The sequence below is a fragment of the Rhinolophus hipposideros genome, assembly GCF_964194185.1.
Source record: "Rhinolophus hipposideros genome assembly, chromosome: 25".
NCBI lineage: Eukaryota > Metazoa > Chordata > Mammalia > Chiroptera > Rhinolophidae > Rhinolophus > Rhinolophus hipposideros.
The window spans coordinates 5,160,642-5,175,518 of NC_138071.1; the positions used below are offsets into that span (position 1 = coordinate 5,160,642).

General features: G+C 40.0%; 1 protein-coding gene across 1 annotated transcript in view; it reads left to right on the forward strand.

The window, feature by feature from the left end:
* CFTR (CF transmembrane conductance regulator) overlaps window positions 1-14,877 on the forward strand; it is a 203,313-nt gene that overhangs the window by 159,182 nt on the left and 29,254 nt on the right. The window lies entirely within an intron of this gene.

Below are 14,877 nucleotides of genomic sequence, written 5' to 3' on the forward strand. Positions count from 1 at the left end.
TTGCTTCTACCTTTTGACTATGTTAAATAGTGCTTTTATGAACATGGGTGTACAGATATCATTTTGTGTCCCTGCTTTCATGAGTTAGGACACTTTTCAAGTTATTTTAAAATGGAGGCTTATAGAACATACATATATACATATATGTATGTATATTCCACAAGGGCCCCTTTATTTACTTGAGCGCTTATTGCTTTCGGTAAGAGAGCAAATCTCACTAAGAGAAATATTATTTCTACACGAGAACCTGGGTGGCTTTTCTTTGTCCAACTCCTTGTTTTTAATTGATGAGGCTTCTTTGGTCCCCTTTTTCCTCGCAGAGTTTCTTCATGACGGTTGCAGGTGCCATTGTGTGGTAGGTAGATGGATACCAGAACCCTACCAAATGCCATGTCCTCCAAACTGTGTTATTTGCAGAGGTTTGTTTTCACACGTGACCCCAAGAGGGCAGTCTCGGAGCACGTTCTCTCCTAGTCATTCTAGTTCATTTTTTTAATTAATAAACTTCATTTTTAGGGCATTTTTAAGATCACAGCAAAATTGAGCAGAAAATACGAATGCCCCCAGTCCCCACACATGCACACCCTCTCCCTCTGTTGACAACATCCCACACCAGAGTGCCACATTTGTGACAGTCAACATGTCATTACCCAAAGTCCATGATTTACGTTAAGTTTCACTTCATTATGTTGAGTAAAAGAAGTCTTTTCCTATTGACTTTTTTTATATAGTAATGTTGCTTTTGTTTCCTCCTTTAGACCTGGAAGCTGTGGCTTTTCATGGCGTTTTCTCTGTTTTCAGTGCAGAATAATATTCCATTGTATGGATGTGCCACAGCTTATCCATCACTTACTGAAGGATGTCTTCATGTATGTTGTATGTACATGTACCTACCTCGGATGTTAGGCACACACACATTGAGGATTGTCATGTCTTCTTGGAGCATTGACTACTTTATAATTATATAATGTTCCTCTTTGTCTCCAATAATTTTCCTTGCTCTGAGATTAATATATGTATTCCCTTTTTCTTTAGATTAGTGTTAGTGTGATGATAACTTTCTCCATCCTTTTAGTCTGTATGGGTCTTTATATTAAAGTGAGTTTCTTGTAGACAATGCATAATTGGTTTTTGATTCACTCTGATGATCTGTCTTTTAATTGGTGTTTATACCATTGAAATTTAAAGTGATTCTTGATGTAGTTTGATTAATATCTGTCATATATGTTACCATTTTCTATATTTGTTGCCCTTGTTCTTTGTTTCTATTATTGCCTGCCACATTTTTCTGTGGCTTTAATTGAACATTTTATATGATTCTATTTTTTTTCTTTCTTAGCATATCAATGATACTTTTACTTTTTCACTTTTTTTGGTGGTTGCTCTAGAGTTTGCAATATATATTTATAACTAATCCAACTCCCCTTTAAGTAACACTGTGCATGGGAACCTTATAACAAGTCCCTTATAATACCAAAATATTCCTAATTCCTCACTCCTGCCCCTGGTGCCATTTATGTCATTCACTTCATTTACACATATGCAAGGATATTTAGATCCGTATTATACATAATCAAATACATGTTGCTATTATTTATTGAACAAGCTGTAATATATTAAATTGATTAAGGATAAGAAAAATAGAATTTCACTTTTACCTTCACTTATTCATTCTCTGATATTCTTCCTTTCTTTATATAAATCTGTATTTCCAGCCCATCTCCTTTTCCTTCTCTCTAAAGTGCTTTTAACATTTCTAGGTAGATGGGTCTTCTGGCAACAAATTCCCTGAATTCTTGTTTGCCTAAGACTGCCTTTATCTCTCCTTCACTTTTGTAGAATAATTTCACAGGGTATTGAGTTCTAGGTTGGTGGGGTATTTTTTCTCTTAACCCTTTAAATATTTCACTTCACTCTTCTTGTCCTTGTTTCTGAGGAGTAGTTGGATATAATTCTTATATTCTCTCCTCAGTAGGTAAGATGTTTTGTTCCCCTCTAGCTTATTTCATTTTCCCCCCATTTTATTTGATTTTCTATAATTAGAATATGATATCCCTAGGTATAGTTTTTTTGTTATTTTTAGTGTATTTTTGTTTGTTTTGATTTGCATTTATCCTGCTTAATTTTCTCTGATCTTCCTGGATCTATGGTTTGGTGTCTGACATTAACTTGGGAAAATTCTCAGTCACTATTGCTTCAAATATGTCTTCTCTCTCTCTCTCTCTCTCTCTCTCTCTCTCTCTCTCTCTCTCTCTCTCTGGTATTCCCGTTACAGGTATCTTATACTTTTTGGATATTCAGGGTTTGTTGTTTTTTTTTGGGGGGGGGGGTTCCAGTTTTTTTCCTCTTTGCTTTTCAGTTTTGGAGGTTTCTATTGTCATATCCTCAAGCTCAGAGAGTGTTTCCTCAGTCATATCCAGTCTACTATTGAGCTTATCAAAGCATTCTTCATTTCTGTTACAGTGTTGTTGTTTTTTTATCATTAGCATTTCATTTGATTCTTTTTTAGAATTTCCAACTCTCTGCTTACATTATCCATGTGTTCTCTTATTTTGTCTACTTTTTCCAATACAGCCCTAAGGATATTAGTCGTAGTTTTTATGTATTCCTGGTCTGATATTTCCAACATTCCTGGCATATCTGAGTCTGGTTCTGATGCTAGTTTAGTTTCTTCAAACTGTGTTTTTTGCCTTTTTGTATGACATGTAATTTTCTGTTGAAAGGTGGGCGTGACGTGCTGAGAAAAAGAAACTGGTAAATAGGCTTCAGTTCCATAGTATTAATGTGGGAGGTGAGGGGACGGGAGACAAGTGTTCTGTAGTCCTAGCATTAGGTCTCTGTCATTTGGTGAGCCTGTGTCCCTGGCCTGTGAACTTGACCAGTACTTCTCAGCTTCTCTCCATCGCTTGCTTGGGACAGGATAGCTAGTGTTGGCTGGAGCTGGGCATTTCCCTTTACCTAGATACATTAGGCTTAGCTAAAACAGTTTCTCCTGAGGGCAGGCCTGTGTGCCCTGAGGTGTATTTCAAAATAATTATTTTTCCCTTCCTCCTGCCGGAATCATGAGGAAATTTTCACTGATCTTTACTCTGAGTACCTATTAGCGCTCCTGGAGGTAAAATTAATGAAAGTGTGCGTCCCCTGTCCCCTGATGACTGGATTCCCTTGTCTCAGGCTTGTCTGCACTGAGCCTGTAGCAATTCATCAGTTGCAGTTCAGGGGTTCTTGCCCCAACACTGGTTCCTAAGGAGGTTTCTACTTGGTGGTTTCTCCAGGTAAGTTGTGATTCTCTGTACCCACTTGTCTGTCTCTCTAGTATTGAGGGGTAGCAGTTTGCCCTGTGACCTTACTTCTCTGATGAATCTAAGAAGAGTTGTTGATTTTTCAGTTTGCTCAATGCTTTATCATTTGGTTGGTGTGGGGACAGAGCCAGGAGTGCAGTTTCCAGGCTCTCGGCCTCACGTGGAAAGGTGCTGGCTCAGGTAGTAAATGGCCATCAACTGTGATTGGATGGCCATCAGCTGTGGCTAGTTGGCCGTCAGCTGTAACCAGTGAGCCATTGGCCACTAATATAACTGTGGTGGCTACGCTAGCAGGAAAATGGGGGCTAGCAAGAAGATGGTGGCTGAGCCTGCAAGCGGAGCAGTGAGGGTTGCGGACAGTGTCGATCCAGCCTCCAGTGAGACTATAGCGGTCTGACTCCCCTATCTATGGCTCCGTGGGTGTTCCTTTTTGGCCTCACCATGTCCTGCGTTCTTATGTGGGGAGCAGGACCAGAGACCCCGCAGGCCGCCCCGCACGACAGTTGGAGTGGTGACTTCTAAGCTTCTTACATGCCAGATCAGAAACCGGAAGTTTTTCTAGATCATTTTGAGTAAAATAAAAAAGAACTTTGGAACAGTGCAAGGAGTCCAATGCAAACTAAATGTAACAAAATAAGCCCTAGTTCTGAAAGCTCACTGATAGAAGAAAAACACTGAAATAAGAAAGGAAAGTCAGTGCTGGTCACGCAAGCTCCATTGCTCCTGCCGATACTGGCTTTTCCTCATATAAGATTTTCTTTCCTTTCCTTCTCCATTAAAAAAGTAAATAAATAAACTATTTTGCCCACAGAGCTTTTGTTTTTACTTATTTGTTTTTATATGCCAGTCTTGAGCTTTGGGGGTTCCTTTCTCAGTCTGCGCCCATTCCCACCTGACACACAGTTTCGTCATTGATTTCTCAGAACTTTCATTTTATCTTCCTCATTATGAGAAAAAATGCTAAAGCCTGAAACAAGTACATTTCCTTCCAGTAACTGGGGACCTACCAGTGATGGGAAATTGCTACATATTAGAGTGAAAGGCTAATAAAACCACCAGTGTAAATATTTTGGAAGTTTGCTAAAGAAAGAACCTGAAATGCTATGTGGAAGACAATTTAGAATGAGGTTTAGAGAGCTCAATATAAAAACCTGTTTGACCTGTTAAAGCAGCTGTGGATAATCACAACTCCCTATTAGAAGATACAATGAGGAAAACCTATAAATTCAAGACAAATACATTGGGGCATGAGAACTCCAATGGGTTGGCAGTTATCAGCTGCTCCCAGGGAATAGAGCCAGAGACCTAGTCACTATCTGTCAGGTGACAAGGAACTGGGCATCAGTATCTATGTACTTTCTCAGAGAAGGGAGAATTCTTGGCAGAAGGTTAGGTTTATTCCTTAATTAATTAGAGTAGGAACACTCACTTGCTTTTTAATAACTCAGTTTTTCTAGGTGTAAAATGATACAGGGCATTGGGAAAAGTGGTCAAAATTTTTTGTTTAAGTGAATATGCTAATGCTGGTCTTTAACTTCATGTAGCAAAATGAATTAATGCAGCAATAATGCTAAATAGTTATTTGGATAAAAAGTTAAGACAATTTACAATACATCTGCCATTCATCAAATTACAAAATCTATACAGAAAGTACAGATTGACCTTCCCAAACTGTCCCTCTTGTGGAGATTTTGTTGTACTGTTAGCATAATCGATTTCCCGAAAGAACACTTATGCCAACCATGGATATGAGAAGAGACTCACATGCTAACTTAACTCAATCTCCAACACGTGTTCTCCTTCAGCCATGGTGAATATTGGAAAGGATGAATAGTTTGGGAGTATGAACAGTCCTTTAACCGTGTTCTTTCCCATTTACCTTTGACACTGACAGAATAATAGAAGGAATGAGCTTTAACTATCACTAATGACAGATGTGCTGACAAATGGAACTAAAACTGAATTGTATTTTGATTGACAAGTATTGACACAAATGCTAAAAAATATACAGAAATCTACAACGCCTATGAAATGACAGTAGTAATTTACCCCCCAAAATTTTATAATATAAAGAAACAAGCTTTCTCTGTTTTATTAAAAAGAAAACGATCAATACAGAGAATGGAATGGTGGTTACCAGGGGCCCAGGGTGGGGGGAGGGGATGAGGAGATGTCAGTCAAAGGACACAAACTTCCAATTGTAAGGTGAATAAATTTGGGGGATCTAATGTACAGTACAGTATTATAGTTAATGCTGTGTTATATACTGAAAGTCAGTCACTAAGAATCTTAATTATGTTCTCACCAAAAAGCAATGGTGATTATGTAATGTGATGGAGATGTTAACTAATACTACAGTGGGAATCATTTTGCAATATGTGTGTATTAATCTTATACAGTGTTGTATATCTATTATATCTCATTAAAACTGTGAACTAAATTAAACAAAATGGTAAAAAAAGAAAGATATATTTCACCACAGTTGATAGCTTTGCCGTAAGCTAATAAAAACAAGACTATTTTCCAATCAACCATTTCTCTTCCCTTCTGCCTCTTAACTGGCAACAGATACCAGGGGCTTATTAATATGCTAAAAGAAAGGTTGTGAAACAAATTTGAGATCATAGGCAATTTTATTGTGAGCAGGAAATTTTTATTTCTATTTCCTCTAATCTCCATTTAGGCTGGGCTCCAGTGTCCTCGAGGAGGCAAAGTTGGAACCAGCATGTCCTCGCACAGACATAGCTTCCTTCCTACTTGGGAGCCCACACCAGCCATTTGCACTTGAGCCTAGCAATACTGCCAGGTTTTTCAGTGGCCAGAGAGCCACAGATGTAAAATGAAACATTGCAATTAAACATTGGATGGCTATTACATTGTTTTACATTTTCTGGTCAATTAAAGCATTAAAATTTCCTTTTGCAAATTTTAAACATATACAAAAGTAAATATATAGTATAATAAACTTCACATCTCCCATCTTATTTTATCTGTACTCCCTTGTACTTCCCTACTATATTATTTTGAGCAAATCCCAGACATCACATAATTTCAGCTGTGTGTGTCTCTAAAAGACAAGGATTTTTCTCTCTCATTTTTTAAACATAACCACATTGCCATTGCCACAAGTGAAAAATAAAAAGTCCTTAATGTCCTCAAATATCTACTCAATACAAATGTCATTGTCTCATTTTTCTTCAAATATAAGTAGTCCTCACTTTGCATAGTAGTGAGGGACTATAAAAATGACCATGAAAAATAATTTAAATAATTAATGGAAAAAATTATGATTACTCTGTGACCTTTAAAAACATTAAACAATTAAACATTAAAAACTCTGTTGGTTATAAATATATAAGAACATGGAAAAACTAGTAAGAGTATTTAGTACACTAATTAAAACATTGGAAACATTGAGAATTAAAGTGTTTTATTTCTTTGTGAAATACTTATCAAGAATAGTGGGAACAGAACACTTCTTCACCCCAGCAGTTTCTTCCCACAGCAGCTCAATCCAGTTTGCAGTTTGACCAACACATGGAGAGTCAGCTTCACTGCGCTCCCCCGAGAGCCATCAGTACCAGCTGGAGACTTCCTCAGATTATAGTGGAACCACGGATCTGTTGGGAGATGTAGATGACATTTCTTTGGAGAGTGATGATGACAATCAACCACCTATTCCAGGAAAGCCTGCTCATGAATGTGGATTGCCTCAGGACCAGCCTGGGAAAGAGCCCATTTCTGAAACCAGAATAGAAGTAGAAATTCCCAGTATCAACTCTGTCTGATTTAGGAAATGAATTGTACTTTGTTAAGCTACCAAAATTTCTCATCATAGAATCCAAACCTTTTGATCCTCAGTATTATGAAGATGAATTTGAAAATGAGAAAGTGCTTGAAGAGGAAGATAGAACCAGATTAAAATTAAAGGTAGAAAACACTATACGATGGAGGAGACGTTGGGATGAAAAAGGAAATGAAATTAAAGAAAGCAGTGCTTGGATAGTCAGGTGGTCAGATGGAAGCCTGTCCCCGCATGTAGGTAATGAAGTGTGCGATGTCCACGAAGCCCCATGCAGGGCCACCATATCCACTTGTTTGTTAGAGAAGACGCTGGTCTATAGGGACAAGCCATCTTTAAATCTAAGCTCACCTTTAGACCTCACTCTACATACTGTGCCACACATAGAAAGGTGACCCTGCCACTTGCTAGTAGACGCTCGGGGACACAGAAGGTTAGAATCTTACCAATCACTGGTTGTGATCCTGAATGTCAATGCACCAAAAAGGTTAAGAAAGAAGACAAATGTTTGAAATCAACTCACCAGAGGATTGACCGTCATCTGTCTGCGGAACAAGCAGAACCAGCAGGGACCAAGCGCCTCACACCAGGACTCCAGCAATGACGATGAGACGGAGGAAGGCGATGAAGCCATTAAAAACCAGTACCCAGGGGGAACTCAGAGAGGAACAGACCAGAATCTATTCATCACACAGGGATGAAGATGCAGAAGAAAATAAATCTCAAACATTACCAAGAGCAAAGCACCTCCCCCGTGACGAGGTGAACCCCTGATACCGGAAAGCAGGGAGTGAAGAAAAAGACGAGGACAGAATTATAAAGTGTGCACTCCTTGTATGTGTTGTTTTCAACAGTTTGTTTTAACACAGTGCCGACTTGTTTTGATTGAAATGATGAATTGAGTTGCTTTTGCATAAATAAGCCTAGTTGTGAATAAAAAACTGTTCAGAAGCAAAAAAAAAAAAATAGAACAATGCTTGCCTTCTTTTGGTTTTGTAACTTACAATATGATGAGAGCGTCTCTTCTGTGTATTGGCAAGTTGTTATATGCCTATTTTTGGATCAGCTCCAACATTTTATCCTTTGTGCCTCCAGTGTTATGAAAAACTCCTGGAGACAAGTTTGTTTCATGTAAAGATTTTAGCTGATGTCACTTCCTCTGGGACAGCTTTGTCTTTTTGTCACAACCACTTTTTTCGATTATGTCACTAAGTTGGCCTTCACTGAGTTCCTCTGACTGCATATCTAGTCTCTGGAATGGCCGTAGTGTGAATGGTTCGTCCCTCTGGCAACTCTTTCTTCTGCAACTGCTTCACATTCTACTTGAATTTCACTTCTAGTGTTATCGCTTTGTGTTCCTTTGCTACATTTTCATCTTTGTTGGCCAGTTCCCTCTTGATTCTCTAGTTTCGTAAAATGTCATGTGGGTTTATCACTGAGAGACAAGGAGGCAACACATCCACATTCTCCCCACATTTTGCTGCTTGTGAGTGTACTAGATAACAGTTACACAGTGACCAGTCACCAACAGACTTTGAAAGAAGTGACAAAATGGTCATTGAGTATGATGCAGAACCATTATCTCTATAGTAGTTTGTGTACTGAAGAGCTAGTAGTGACATTTATACTTTATGCAAATGCTCACAGTTAATACGCATCTACTGTGGTAATTGAAGTTGGAACCACGTTGCCGAGGGACGGGTATTATTTTGTTAAACCGTGGCAACAGAAATTCGTTCACATCTGAAGGGTACAAAACAGACTGTAGTTTGCTTGAATCAAGATCCAATTAAGGTTCACATGTTGCGATTGGTTCATATATTAATATCTCTTAAGTCCCTTTATAGATTCTTCCTCCATTTTTGTTCTTTTTTTCTCATGTAATTTACTGATTGAAGAAACTGGGTGTTTGTTCTTTGCAGTTTCCCACAGTCTGGATTTTGCTATTTTCATTTCCCTGGTGTGGTTTAATAGTTTCTGTCCTCCATAATCTTTCCTATAATCTGGCAGTTAAATCCAAAAGCTTCTTCTAGTTTGCTTTTGAGTCCATTAAAATACCCTAATAGATTTTGAAGGTTTCCTTGCATTTTGGTATGACTAGATAGTTTGAGCTAACTTGTACATATTCTAAGCTTACTTACAGACTCTTTGTTCCGACTGAGTCCGAGTTGTTCCAAGATTTGTGCCTGAAAAGCCGCAAACAGAAAGAACATACCAGGTGGCTGAGTTTGGACATAGGTCTATTGAGACTTACAGACAGGGAGAGTCTCCCACAGAGGCCTGCCAAAGAGTAGTGATCATCACGCAGGCAGAGAAGATACAAGGTAAAGCAGGTACAGCAAAACAAAGAGCATTCCATGGGAGAAATCATCTGGCAGGCCCTGCAGGCCTGCTCCCATGCACACAGCGGCCCAAAAAGCCGGGGGTTCTTGACTGCTGCCCAGTGTACAGATCTGGCTGTCTGTAGTGTTCCCATGGAGCCCGGAGACCTTGACTATCTGCCTGTGGACCTGGTCCCCACCCACTTCTTCAAGGAGCCCTGGTTCCTCTCAGTGGGAAATGGTATTTGAAGACCAAAATTTGGTCACTAAAGTAGTAAGAGGTTGGGTGGGGGTGGTAGACTCTGGTCTTCTAAGCTCACCTTTCCTGACATAACACTTCTGCCCTATAAAGGAGCTGGAGTGAGGCGACGGGGGCGCCAGTATTCTTGGCGGGCCACAGCTGGGTGGAGCTTCTGCCCGACAATAGGGACTGAGTGGAGGAAGGGAGCCTCTTACTTCTCCATGCGTTCACGTGGAATTTAGCCTCTGCAACACAGAGGGAATGAGGGCCTGAGACAATCTAACTTTAGAGACCATGAAAAAGAGATGGAGAATGAGATGAGATAGGCGAGGAGAATGCAGAGAGAATGGTGTTCAAATCCAAGTTCAGAATGTATTTCAAGAAGATGAACTTAGTCAAATATTGCATGTCCATTAAAATGAGGAATGAGAATTGACCACTGAATTTAGCTTTACAAATGCCGTTAGTGACTTCAACAAGAGCATTTAGTAGGATTCAAGAGATTGGGAAGAGAGAAACCAGAGACAGTGAGTATAGACTTTTATAAACTTTGCTTAAAAAAGAGAAATGGGTGATAAGTGAAGTCAAGGTTTTTGTTTGTTTTTGAGATGAGAGGAATAACATCCTATTAGTGTACTGGATATGGGGATAATTAACAAAGGAGAAGGGAAAGTGGGTGGAGCTGGGAGAAGTGTTGAGAGTTGTCTCAGGGTACCTTGAATAGGGAGAGGGAAGGGATCTGGGGCACCAGAGAAGGGATCACCCTAGTGAGAAGGATGGACATTATTCATAGGAACAAGAGAGAAAGTAAGTTGATAAATGTGGGGGTGGTAGTTTATGAAAGTCTTTCTTTTTGATTGATTCATTTTTTATCAATTAAATAGGAAGAAAGTTATAAGTTGAGCATGAAGATGGGAAAGGAAATATTGGGGATTTAAGGAGAAGGAATTGTCATCTAAGATAGTTTCTGCCAATCTCTTAAAGACATGGCATACATATTTTAAAAAAGAGAATATTAGGGTGAATAATTGGGAAGGCATTTAGAGCCCTGGACAAGTATACTGGGGCAGGAGACAACTGGCTGAAGGGTTCTGGTTGCCATGAGTGCTACCTAGATGCCCAGAGAGCAAAAAAAAGTAATGTCTTCTGGTATTTTGGTTATGTTGGCACATGGCTTGAGAGTTAAATATGAGAATGAATGGGCAGAGGAAATAAAAAATACAGTCAGGTATCGTAGAAGGATTCGTTGCACTGGAGTGCGTGAATTTGAAGAGAGACTAGACAGGATGGTTGTGTGCTTTGTAAGAATCTTCAGCTATATGGGTATAGACATATAGGTGACTGCAGTAGGTAGAGAACTGGATTTAGCTAGGTTTGGGGTTATGCTAAGCAAGTACAACAGAAGAGGGAGGGGATAAGAGAATTGAGGAGAGATACAAAGGAATGACTATAATTATGGGCCAGGTAACACAAACTAGGTGAGGAGAGAAATTAGGACACAGAATGGATGGGGAATATTGAAAAAGCATGTGGTTTAATGTACTACGAATTTTGTGGGGTCTCAATATTTTGGAGTTGCAAGGAGATGATCAGAGAATAGAATGTTGAAATTGAGATCATGATGGGATACAGGTTTGTGGAGAAGGGAGATACCATGTGTGGATGGGATAATCACCCTCCGCCTCCAGCTCTGGTGGTACCAGATATGTGAGACGGAAAGCAACCTACTTGAGAGGGCCCCAGGAAGAACAGGAAGTTCAGACGGAACGATGTTTTCATTAGAACAATATGGTGAAGAAGATAGTTGGCCACGTGTTTGAAGATGCAGGAGATTCTGCTGAGAGGCCCATGATTCCAGAGGATACAATGGGCACATTTGAGGAAATTAGGAAGATCTGAGAGAGGCAATATGAGATTGGGGAATATGTGGAGTCATAGGGGATGAGAGTTCAGGTGACGAGGCCTAGCTTGAAGTGGTGCACTTCTTGTTACTGTTACTGCTGCCTATATGGTTGGTTACCAGTGAGCAAACAACTCAATAGTTCAGAGTTTTATGCCTAAGCAACTACAGGTTAATCTAACATCACTTTTCAGAGAACATTTTTTTTTTAAAGACGGAAAATATTTCCCCCAAAATCTAGCTGAGAAAAATACTTGGCCTTTCCTAAACCCTTTCTAGAAACTTTCCTCAAAATTATCAGTTCCAGAAATGAGAAATTAGAAAATCTTGTCTAATCCCTTGCCTTAATATAATTCATCCTAGAAAAATGATTATCCATTTTCTTTAAGACTTTCTGCTTATTGAATTTCCTTTCTGATTTGAACATTGATCCAAATCCTAAGCAGGCACTCCATCTTAATCTTGCATATCAGGGCATGAGTCTTTGCTCTGGATGTGAGGGTGGGGGGATGCCAGTTACATGGATTATCAGTGTGTGTGTGGGGGGGGTGGGAGTGGTGGGTCCTTAATGCTCTTTAGACCTGATTGGTATGAATCTCCATGGTATTTCTATCTCCTGTGACCTATGTCACTTTGGTTGCGACTCATCTTGACTAATATTCTTCTTAAAAACACTTCCCTGAAGGACAGCTAGAAAATTCTAGGAGTCTGTCCAAGTTCTAATTGAGATGCAATTCCCCACCCTCACAAACTTTGTTAGCATTTGTTTCCCAAGTTTCTAGATTACTCATTTCAGAGTTCAACTGCCCAGAGTATCTACTTTCATACCCACACTCAGAGGCAAACAGGAGGTGTTTTCAATAAAGAAAATCAGTATCTAAGATGAGGGCTGGCATGTGGGGTCGTGCCATCTTCGCTGTGAAGCTACAGGGATGAGATAGGAAAGAGAGAAGTCACATTTCCAGCAGGCAGTTGAATAACCCGTGTGACATCCCATCTCACATTTTGGCAGTTGTATTAGTTGGGCTTTTCAAGGTCATAGAAAGAATTCTATATATGTTACCTTCAGTGATGGGATTTTACTGTCAGAATATGTGAGAATTTGGGATAGGATGGGAAATTTCCAACTCAGCTGCACAATTCTTCCTTGTCCCAGGGCTTCAGAGCTGAGATGATCAATATCAAACTTCTTACCTAACTATCAAAGGGCAGAGAGGTAATGTCTTCTCTTTGTTCCCCTCACACAACAGAGTGTTTGACGGAGTCAGTTTTTGGCTTCTCACTATGGGGCTCCCTGACTAGAAGTGGTTCCCAACAATTCACCTATTTGATGGTCAGCTTCTCTAGCATCAGAGAGTTTTGACCTGAGGCTTTGGAGGTCAATGAACCCCCCATGAAATCATATGCCCAAATGAGGATCTGTTCTTATGGGCATTTTATGGCCCATGTCTCTGTGCAGGGGTAAATTTTTAACTGCCTCCAAAAGAGTTTTCAGTATTTCTGGGATTGACTCAGACCCAGCCAATAGCAGCATCAAAGCAAATGAACAGCAAGTCTAAGAAAAACGTCCAAATGTTATTTTTCAACCACAAAGATGAAATGGGTGACATGAACTTGGGTTGCTTGTTTAGTCAGTTATTCCAAGTCCCGTCCCCACCTCTTAGTGCAATCAATCATTTTTATAGCCAGGGGTCTGCCGTGGTGCTGAGTTAGAGAAAATGGAGAGAGATTTGGGTGCTGTTCTGCTTTGGAGCAATGCAATTCTCACCCTGATTTCATTAACTCTGTATGTGAATTAACCATCAGCATCAAAGCTAACCAAAGCCAGGAAACAAAATCTATTTCACCAAAGTCTTTCAGTTCAATGATATTGAAAGGGTTTAGGGAGATGATATGTGAATATGTCATAAGAGTCTTACAATCTTTTAAGACAAATCTGTTGGGAACAGGGACAATCAGCATCCAATTCCATCAGCATCAAGGTCATTTCTAACTTTTGTACAATCTTTCTAGGAAAGATCAATGTAATTTGTAAGAAATACCTTTAATTTTCTTCCTTTGAGAAAGCAGAACTCTGCTTTAAAAGGGAATGATTATTTCATTCAAAACTGCATTCAGGACTTTCATTTATATTCTCTACATTTGTTTTGGGGGACCTTCTACATTTATCAATACCAAGTCTTTTGTTACAATATTCTATCCTTTAAGGTTTTTTTAAAAAGCCAGTATTTCAATAACATGCTCTCTATATAAACCTTGAATAAATTTCCCATACAAATAAGTAACAGATCCCAGGAAAGGCATATAAAGCGTGGTGATTACATTTTACTTGGCTCTTTGGAGCTGCAAGTTCCAGCAAGGGGCTGGAACAATGCTTAAACTGAAATAAGAAAACCCCTGCGAAGAAAGACAAATCAACACAACCAGCTGGCATTATGTTTATCTTCTCATAATATTTTAGAAAACTTTCTTGGCTCTGCTTCTGACCTTGCCTTTCATATTGCTGTTCATTTTGTTTTCAGAGGGCTTGGTTCTTTTTATTTTATTTGCACACCATCCTATTTGTTGGGAGATCTTCATTAAATTATCTTGTCCGCTTGCTCCGAACTTTCTTTTTACAGCTCTTGCTGTCTAGGTTGTAAAACCCCATGGCAAACCGAGAGGTCCTGGAGGAATGTGCTGGACCACCCTGAAGCATGACTGCCCTGGGTCCTGCAAGGCCTTTGCCTCTGGAAAGCAGCAGGGGGAGGTAGTCTGGCCTGCATACAGTCTTATAATGAGTGGGTTTTCTCTGGAGCAGCTGTGTAAGTAGTGGTGCCTCGTGGACTGATACCGGGCTGAGGGGCCAGCAGAATTATTAATAAATGTGAAATATGCAACTCCCCTGCAGGTACTTCTTGGATGGTATTTATCCTTGTGATTTCCATCTGGTGCCGTTAAGGACACCCTCCTGGTGCCTGTTTTCTCCTTCAGGACAAATGGGTTATTGCTTTTGAGCTTTTTGCTATTAAGACAAAAACAGTAAAAACAGCTATGCCAACGACATCGTATTTCATTTTTTTCCCCCTTCTTCCTCCCCCCCCCACTCCGGTTCTAGCCGTTGTTTCCCAGTCTAGTTGTGTAGGACACAGCTCCCTGGCCCAGGCTGGTGTTATGAGCCTTGCGCTCCCCCCGGCCTGAGGCAGTCAGTCGCCAGTCATCGATTGGTCGCTCACAGCAGCTCACAGTAGCTCTCGCCAGCTGCCAGTAGCTCATGGCAGCACACGGTAGCCCACGGCAGCACACAGCAGCCCACGGTAGCATACAGCAGC